Source organism: Anabas testudineus, unplaced genomic scaffold (assembly GCF_900324465.2).
Source record: "Anabas testudineus unplaced genomic scaffold, fAnaTes1.2 Contig234arrow_ctg1, whole genome shotgun sequence".
NCBI classification, from domain to species: Eukaryota; Metazoa; Chordata; class Actinopteri; order Anabantiformes; family Anabantidae; genus Anabas; species Anabas testudineus.
Window position 1 is genome coordinate 134,685 of NW_022872805.1, and position 10,283 is coordinate 144,967.

Sequence of the window (10,283 nt, forward strand, 5' to 3'; positions counted from 1 at the left end):
GGGGTTCAGTCTGGCCCGCGGAATAAATCTGAAAGTGAAAAAATGCAATGAGACATGAAGTAGGATTTCTGAAAAATAAACTGTTCCTAAATTGTTCGCTAGGGGCGCTAGGGTGTTTTAGACATGGAGTAGCTGAAAGAAGAAGAAGAAAAAGATGAAACAATTCTGAGATAGACACAGCTAATGTTCAGTGATTACTACGATACATCTACTTACTACATCTACTTAGTTTTGTACTTCGCACCCTCATTAGCCAAAATGTCTTTCTCAAAAAGGAGAAAACTTCACTACAAAAGAGTTTGGTCATAAAGTTTATGTATGTATTTTTTATGTGTGTTTCATGTATAAATCTTATATTTACAGGCCAGGTGTTTACTTTCTATCTTATACATTTAAAATGGCCACCACTTAAGTTTGTAAGCTGTGGGGGGTCAATTTAAGTTTTGAGAATTATTACACATGTGGAGTAAAAATAATTCCCATATGTTAAGTTAATTTAATGTTGAAGTGCAATAGGCTACCATATTTTTCAAATCTAAATACCTGTGACTTTTGTGTTTTGTGCCTTTTGTACAATCACTGTGATCAGTTGTAATGCACACATGTAAATGATAAACTGAAGCAAACTGCACGTTTTTCTTGAGAAATGTGACTTTCTTCATAACATGTTTTGTAATAGGATAGATCATTAAATAAAAAAAACAAAGGGGAAAACATGAATTTATTGTTATTTATAGCTATGATGAGCTTTGATGAGCATTTCCTTGTTTGATGATAAAGCTTAATATGTTGGAATATCTAAGTATTTAGTGAGAATTAGGTCCTTCCCATTAAAGTACAAAGATTTTATTTCTGTAGCAAGGGCTATTCCCCATGAAATAATTGAATTAACGACATGTCACTTGACTTCACACAGTTTAAATATCGTTAGTATTAACATTGTAGACAGAAAATTTACAAATAAACACATAATAAGGAACTCCAAAATCATAATAAAAATACACCAAAAGGAAAAAAGCTTTTGGAATTCTCTTTTAAACAATATACATTTAAAAAATAGAGTGGTTCTACCCCTTTTAAATTAATTCTCAAAATGTCTTCCAAATATACTTTTTCATTGAGCTTAATATGTGTCTTGGTTCATTAAGAAAAATAACAAACCAAAAGTGTATACACACTGCAGAATGCACTATTTTGTGTCTTCTGATTATAAGTAAAATTTATTTTTGTTTTGCTTTATTTAAATTCACCTTGTTTTGTGCTATAAATTCTTTGATGTACAAGGTACAGTGCAAAGGCAACGTTAATGTAACTGTAGGTAGCATGGAAATGCTGTAAATGTGCTGCTTAAGGCAAGGTTTTATGCATCATTTTTACTGCTTGGAAACAGCATCCTGGCACTTGAGACAACACAAAAAGTTTCCTGGCAGGTTTAATAATTCAATTGAATTCTATTTTATTTGTGTGCCAAATCACAACAGAAGTCATCTCAAGGCACTTAAAAGTGTAAGGTTTAAGACATTACAGAATATATTGTTATTGTGTATATTGTTTCCTTCTGGCTCACCCTTTAAGTAAGGCTGTCATAGTTAGTCCTGCAAGAGTCCCTGCTGCATTCTACACTCTTTACTAAATATACATTCACCTCAAACTTTATCTGACTGTGATCATACCTAACTGTTTTCTCTCCTCTTCTGCTCTCCTGTTCTCTCTGTCTTTCCCTTTTCCTGTCTCTCTGTCAAGCTACACGTTGTTCCACCCTTTTCTGGTCGAAGATCTCGCCGCTTGGATGCCCCGTATGGCCCTGTGTGGTGACTGGTGTTGGTTACACGCCACCACAAACTCGGTCCTGGCCTCGGCGGATGTCGGAAGCTTTTTCTGTGAGGTCTCGACTCAACGCTTGATAATCCAGGACTGGAACAAGTCTGCCAGAGCCTGCAATGACTAACTGTACTCCACAATAGCTTATAGATATAAACTGTTATACTGGACTACCGACTGCCGGCACAGCATGTAATCACCACTGTTGCCCTCAGCTTGCTCATCAGGGACAACCTATGCCCATTTAATATGATTCATACTCATTCACTGTTTATGTAAACTTCCATAGTTTCTTTGCTTGTGTAAAGCTGCTTGTGACAATGTCAGTTGTAGAAAGTGCTATAGAAATAAATATAATTGAATTAAATTGAAAAAGAACAACAGGCAACAAAAACAACAACAAGCAGCAAGAACATGGGGCAGGTCAAATGGTTTCTGGAGATAACAGCTCCAGGCCGAGGATACCTGCAGAAAAGTACAGAGAGAGGGAGACAGAGAGGAGGAAACACAACTACAGGAGAGAGAGGACACAAAGTTAATGACATGAAATGGTAGAATTTGAATGGATAGAGGAGAAAGGAGAGAGGGGAGGAGCTCAGTTTATCAGTAGAGTTCCCCCAACAGACTAAGCTATGGCAGCAGAACTGAGAGATGGTTCAGAGTCACCTGATCCATCTCTAACTATAAGATTTATCAAAAAGGAAAGTTTGAAGTCTAGTCTTAAATGTAGAGAGGGTGTCTGCCTCCAGAACCTGAACTGGGAGCTGGTTCCACACGAGAGGGGCTTGATAGTGAAAGGCTCTGCCTCCCATTCTACATTTGGAAACTCAAGGAACCACACGTAAAATATGGAACTATGGCGCTTGATTATTAAGTGTGCAAAGTGGTTGTAGTAACCCTAACTATTCAGCTACAGCTATGCACAGTTAAAAAACAAGGCATTTTTATTCCCAATAAGATACTGTGCTTGCTTGCAGGCAAATGAAAAACTTAAAAACTGTACAGCACTTAATAATAAAAATCTGTAAAGATGAAATGCAATTGTATTTGAAGATTCAATAAAAACTGTACTGTACTTGCTAAGTCACAAATTGATATATCTGTAGCTTCAAGTAAGAAGTTTTGTTGCACTTTTTATCTACCTCTTACTATCGTCACCTGAAGATTCTTCTGTTTACCAAATGAACAAGTAGGCTACATTACCGTAACTGGAATTTGAAAGTTGGAATAATATTTGTATATATAAGTTGGAATATAGACAGAAATGTGTTAGTTGGAATATAGACAGAAATGTGTTAGTTGGAATATAGATGGAGTTTAGAAAGAGGTGTGGCCCTAATCCAAAAGTGAAGTGGAAGCCTGGAGGAGAGAGTGAAAGCTGGAAGCATGGTGAGTGGCTGCCATTTTCCAACTATAATATATATATTGTATATATCTATATATGTATATATACGTTTATTTCTTTAAAAAATAGTTGTGTAGACGATGACAGTTTATTGTTTAAACTAGCATTAGGTGTTGTATAACCTTTACAGTTTAGCTGAATGTTAGGATTAGCTTTTTAGATAAACCGAAATTTAGACTTGGAGGTTGAATTGCATTGAAATAAATACATAATGGTCTTGAAGAAGTAAACATTAATAGTTACGAAATATCTCGTTATTTCAAACTTGAATGTTTAGCTAAAGTGAGGTGCGCAGGCGCAGCGCGCGGACGGTTCCCAAACTTCGGCCGGTTACAGTTGTTCTCTTCTTTGTGACGTCTTTTCTGCGTTTTATTTTCTTATTTACAATATTTTGTGTATATATGTTAGCAGTTTTGGAAATTAAGTTCTACCCTCTCAGACCATGTTGTTCGAGAGAGTTTTTATCTCCGCTTTCATCTTTGAATTCATACATTCACTCATCCGTAAGACCGGAGCACAGCAGCTGCTCCATCACCATGGAGACTGCTTCTTGTTTACACCCGGGATCAGCTGATTGTACGGTGGACGGCGGGACTTTAAACATCCCAGAGGAGATCAGAAAGAGGACAACAAGGGGATATAAAAGAGGCAAAAAACTGCGAGCACAAGTCCAGCTGCCAGGAGACTGTGGGGATTCCAGGTTGAGCCTCAGAAGCCCCTGCAGTTCACTACCCCCACGACCTCCGACAGAAGTTCTCTGATGACTCTGCAGTTGTAGGATGTAATTAGGGTGGAGACGTCACAGAGTACTGTGGAGTAGTGGACAGTTTTTTAGACTGGTGCAGGACTTTCTCCTTTCTCTATTCAGAGGGAGGAGGTGGAGGTGATACGTGAATATAAATACCTGAGAGTGTACTTGTATTGTATTGATGTTATTGTGTATTTGTGTTGGTGTGGATCTTTCCTGGTTGTGGTTCCCTTTCTTTCTGTCTTTGTTGAGAACAACTGTAACAAGTCAAAACAAATTCAATCTGGCAATAAGGGTTGTTACAGTGTTGAATCTTAAATCTAAATTAGTATTTGGATGTTGCAAGTTTTACGTAGATTGACAGAAGTTTACATAGATGGACTTTTTTATCAATCTTACTCTTTTCTTGATTAACACGTTGATAGAAAGGTTGCTTAACCAATGTGCGGTGTTCATATTTTTATTATTCAGTCAGTGTTCGTGGGTCTGGTGGACCCGGTGCATTTTGAATGTTTTAATTGAACACAATTACATTTTATTTGTGGGAACACTGTGGCATCAATGACAGTGTTTTCTTCTGATAACAAATGAAAATTAAATGGGTCTCACAGACCCCATGCAACACCATACAAGGGTTCAGTTCAACCTACCTATTTTGTAATATAACCTTTTCAAATCCTCTCTAAATAAAATGGCCTCCCTACTCATAACATTATTGTATTTAAACAGGATAAAAAATATTGTGCCATATGCTTTAAGAAATCCCAGAACCTCGGGCAACATTTGAACGTTACCCATCATGTTTCTAATGTGGAAGAACGCAAACTTCTTCTGGCCTATGGATCTGGGAGGTATAGTTTCATATACAGTACACATCCTTTACATAATAACATAATCACAAGAAATTTTACATTGATTAATTGTCTAGAATTCATGTTAATAACACAATGTGCATTTATTTTAAAGGGTAAATGGAAGCCTCCAGTGCCCTGTATGTGACAAAAAGAATGTAGTGAGGCTGGACAAGCATTTAATGAACTTTCATTTGTGTAACCCACAGGTAAGTTTAAACTATATGTGTACAAGGGTTGTTATTTGTGTACAATTAAATGTATTTTAACCATTTTTAACTAGATACAGTAACATATTTTCTATCTTTATCACTTTTTAGGAGGTTGAACAATTAATGCTCCAGTCCAAGCGGATGCTGATTGTTAATAAAATTGCAGAATTAAGAGCATCAAACCCTACACCTGCACTTGTGTGCATTCTGGATATCGATCCAATGTTTAACAAAAATGGTATGTTCATCCCCACAACTTGATGTGGAACAAATGTCATTGTATTGGTCTGGTTGGCATTGAGTTCATTAAAGAGTGATAAATGTACATGTACACTGTTTTAAACAAATAGATCAGAATACTGATGGTGAAATTCAAGAAGAAAAGCAGGGAGAAGTGGGAACAAATTCGGATGAGGCAGTTGTCCAACTAGGTGACATTACAACAAATATAACAGACAGTGATGTGATCGAGGTGGAGGTAACAACTGAGGAGGAGCCAACAACAGCTCCAAGACCACTGGATGAGATGCCATCCACCAGCTTTTCACAAAATACAAGTGGGACATCGATGGACAGTATCAACCCTGCTCTCCGTGCATGGATAACAGCTTTCTCCAACAACTCATCAAAAAAACCAAAGTTTAGTCAACCTGAGGGGAAAAGCTGTAAGGGCTGTGCCGCTTTAGCTCTGAGAGTTGAGAGATTAGAAGTAACTATGACAAAGGTCCTGGCAGAAAAGGCATCTATCTTTAACCCCAGCCCCTGCGTTGAAACGACTGATCCGAACAACCAGACAGAAGAAATTATATGGAGCACTCCCAAAAAAGGTGGCCGCAGCTATCTCCCACTTGAAGGAACATTTTGTGGTGAGTTTTGTGGTATAGCTATATCTTTTCTTATTTATGGATTCCAGTTTTGGATAATGGTGGCAGTTTATTTTAGTGCATAGATATAAAAATGTGTGATCAAAGTGATGGTTCTGTTTCTGCAGGGGAGGTGCTTGATGACTTCTATAAATTTAGGCTGGGCTCTCGAACATCTTCAGCAGATAGAGAAAATGCGAAATTGCAAAAATCTCATGTACTGCGCTTCATGATCTTCTTGCTGACAACCAGAAAGAATATAAACAATGCAGTAACATCACTACGGTTTCTGTACAACATCCAGAAATTAAGGGAGTAAGTATAAGAAGCTGACTTAAGTCAATAATACAATAGCTTCACTTTATGTCTAAATAATGTTGCTTGATAAACAATCCTGCACTGGATTTCAATACAGGTATCCCAAACAACTAGAAGAAGAAGGCTATGCACCAACATCCATAAAGAACATGCTTAACTGTGTGTCCGCTTTCCTGACACATGTCAGAAGTTTTCACATCATGCGTAGCAAACTGAGTGACCAAGAAATATCTGCGCTACTGTATCATCTAAAACGGTTGCAGTCTGAAGTGGACAGGGTTCTCGCTGTCCATCGAGAAAAGGTCAGACGACAGAAGACAAGTGAGTATTTGATTAACTTGCACGATAAACATATAGAAATTGTGGGACAGAGTAATGAATATGGATTTCCCAGTTCATTTTTAAGCCTTGATCTCAAGCAACGTTTATTAACAATATTTCAAGCTTGTTCATAAAAGATCTTTACACCCTCCATTTTACAAGAAAATAAGTCATGATCATTTCACATATTAGTTTCTAACTATTCCACCAATGAATCTACTATTTCCCTTAAAAAATCAGCCCCGATGTTAATATATATATATATATATATATATATATATATATATATATATATATATATATATATATATATATATATACACACACACACACACACACACATATATATATAACCATCACATTTTTATATCCATGCATATATGTAATCTCAAGATACTATGGATTTGGAATTTCTCTGGTGAATAGATTTTTGATAATTTTTTTTAACTAAGCATGATTGAGTGAGTTGAAAAATTCTGAATAAATGGTATGTGTGTAATTTAAAAGTACAGTGTTAACTAGTTCTAGTCTAAATTAATTCTAATTATTTTTCAGAAAATGCTGTGAGTGCTTCTGATGAATTAGCCTTTATGAAAAAGGCCATGAAGAAAATTCCCAGATTGTTAAGTAAGATGCCACATACACAGCTTAAAAACTTGAATAATTAATCACCTCAGCTTTTATTATTAAATGTACTATGTGTTTATTGTTCTAGAGAAACTAAAACGAATGGGTCGCATCAGCCATCACTATCTCCTGATGGGCTACATGGCAGGATATCTAGCCATTCTCACCGGACATCGCCCAGTTGTTCTCAAGAACATCTGTAAAGAGGACACTATTGATGCCACATTGGGTAAAAAAGGCAGTGTTGTGTGGGTAAGTTCCAAGACATATATAGTTTTATTTACAAAAATCTATATTTCTACTTAAATTTTAACTCTCTATTTTTTTTATCTCATAGATTGGGAAGCAAAACACAGACAGAGTGTTTGGCCATGCCCGATTTGCCCTCAAGATGGAAGAATATAAGTGGCTCAATGAACTGGTGGAAATTTCCAACACAACACTTAACTGTAATGACTGTCCTTTTGTGTTCCACACTGCTAACGGGGAGCAGATTAAGATGCTTGGATCCTGTTTTCAGTCTGCATGGAACAATGCAAATCTGCCTGGAACTGTCTCTTTCAACCTGATACGATCAAGCGTATCCACCCAGGTTAGTAACTCACAAGAGTTTTGGAGTCTTACTTTATATAAATGGTGCATAAGCTTACAATTGTGGTCTGTGTTTGAAGGCTGATCGATACCTGTCTGAAAAAAAGAGGGATCAGGTTGCCAGGGCAATGTGCCATGACCCTGCCACAGCTGAAAAATTCTATGTTGGATTGCCCTCAACGGGGGATCAATTCAAAGTCAGGGAGTCAAGGATGAAGGCTCTGAATGAAGAAGCTGTTGAGTCAGACATGGATTCAACCTCTGAGGATGAAATGCCTCCGCTGCAGGACACAGACACTGACGAACTGCTGTCAGAAGAAAGTGAGGCAGAGGATGAAGACCAAACGGCGATGTCTTTGTCTGATTCAAAAGATGAAAGCAGGCAAGTAAGAGAGACTAACACAGGGGATACAGAGGGGACTGATGGTGAAAAAAGAAACACGGAGATGCAGGAGAACAGTGTGAAAGACAGGGCTCATGAACCAAATGTGTGTCTCAAAGAGTGTGATTTGGAGAACAAGGACATCAGCAAGAAGAAACAGTCAGACAGGACAAAGAAAAATGAAAAGCAGGATGTGAAAAATGAAAGTGGAAGCAAGAAAGCTGAGAGCATACAGGAGTTAGAAGAAGTGTGCTATTCCCAGACATGTTCCCCTTCTAAACTCACATTGGATGTCACTATTAGTGATGCAAAAGAAAAGGACAAGCAAATGAAAGAGACAGTCAAAAACAGTGATGAGGCCCAGTGTGAGCCTAGAAATGAGGAGGTCGTGGAAAACAAAGTGAAAGAAACACTTAACCTTACACTTAGGGCTCTGAAAAGAAGATTGACTAGGAACAAACACCCACAATAAAAACAAAATGTGCTGGAAGAGAAAACCAAGAGTGTGGAGTGGAAAGATAGACCCAATGTTACGAAGACAAACATGACTAAGAGAGACAGCAAGCAGGAGATCACAGGTGACAGTGGAGATGAAACAGCTTCAGAGGTGAAGACGGTACAAGAGAAAGAAACAGAATCATGTTCCCAAGCAAATAAAGACACAGATGAGACAGAAAGCGATACAAGGAGACAGAGGGTTGAAGAGAACAGTCTGGATAATGATCATTGTTATATATTAAGAAAAGGGAGATTTGTGAAAAAATACTGTCCATAAATACTGTCTAGTTCCACACAGAATCTGTTAAAATCTGTTTGAAGGTGATATGGAGAGCAAGAACAAAATTAGCAAGTAGAAGGCACATTGATTTGATTGATTTGCAGGATCCATGAATAGATGTTGTTGTTGTTGTTGTTTGATTATTGCCCTCAAAGTCTGATTTGCTGCAGACATGGATGACTTTTTGCCATACATTAAGTTAGTTGTCATGTTTTAAGTTATACGTTTGTGGTATTATGATATAACTTTCAAGACACTTGAAGTTCATTGTGACAAGACTCAATGTATAATTTTTCATATTCTTACCATGAAGATTTGTTTGATAAAGCGAAACAAACAAAAACATCTAATGAGACTTCTGTGGGTGCCAAAATATATAAACATTTAAGTGGGAATAAAAAATCTATGTTAATAAATGAATTTGTCTTTGTCTTCAAGGTATTAAAAACCTACATACATTAGTTAAAATATTTGAAAACTTTCCCTTAAATGTTAAGTTATGTTAATTATATGGAATCCTTTCATCCTCATATAAGACATTGAAAATGAACTTTGATTGGAAAAATCATGCTTTCCTTAACAAGCTGCTACTTATAAAAATACTTCTCATGTCCCCAAAGTAGAATGTGACCCTGGCTTCTTCGGTGCAGGCTGCGTGCAGTTATGCCATTGTTTAGGTGGAAGGTTGTGTGACCCCAGGACTGTGTGAGAATGTAGAAAGCGGTGTCCTGCAGACCTTCATGGAGATACATGTCACAGGTTCCCCACAAAGCTGAACTCCACAGCACTCACAGTGTGGGGATTGTTTGGCCTTTCTGATAAACTCTGTTACACTGACGGCACAAATTATTTTCTGAGTCTCTCCATCTTTGTCACAATCTTTTTCAGTTCCCAAAATTCTCTGTTACTTTAAATGCATTAAATGGATTTAGTAGGTGGGATAAATAAGGCTGTGTCTTGAATTCACCTGGTCACAGTAGGTGTTCCTGTTATCATGAACTGTACAACCAAAAATATGTTGTGGGGTCACCTAGTGACCTTTGTGTTTTGACACCGCTCGTTCATCTAAAACTCGGCTCTGTTTTGCAAACTACAGTTATACTGATTATTAATCTGGAGCTTCTGGAAAAATCATGACTTTGCATCTCTGTTGAGTGGACTAAAATAACAGCAGAGTTGTCTAACGGAGCAGAGTTACAGTAGGTCAGCACTAATGCACAGTCCAAAACCTAGGACTGAATAAACAAATTGAAAATGATTGAGTTTACCTAAAAGTTCATTTGTGTGGTTTTATCCCTTAAGCAGTTGTGTTCAATGTTGTGAAATGCTGTCTTGTGGATCATTGTGTTACATCAGTCTTTGTTTT

The 10,283-nt window shown here is 37.3% G+C and overlaps 1 long non-coding RNA gene across 1 annotated transcript; it reads left to right on the forward strand.

Moving 5' to 3' along the window:
• Positions 1-4,647: 4,647 nt before the first annotated feature.
• LOC113158236 lies at positions 4,648-5,589 on the forward strand. The gene is made up of 4 exons (XR_003298565.1): positions 4,648-4,825; positions 4,941-5,034; positions 5,146-5,275; positions 5,388-5,589. It is a non-coding gene; the product is annotated as an uncharacterized LOC113158236 (long non-coding RNA).
• Positions 5,590-10,283: the final 4,694 nt, after the last annotated feature.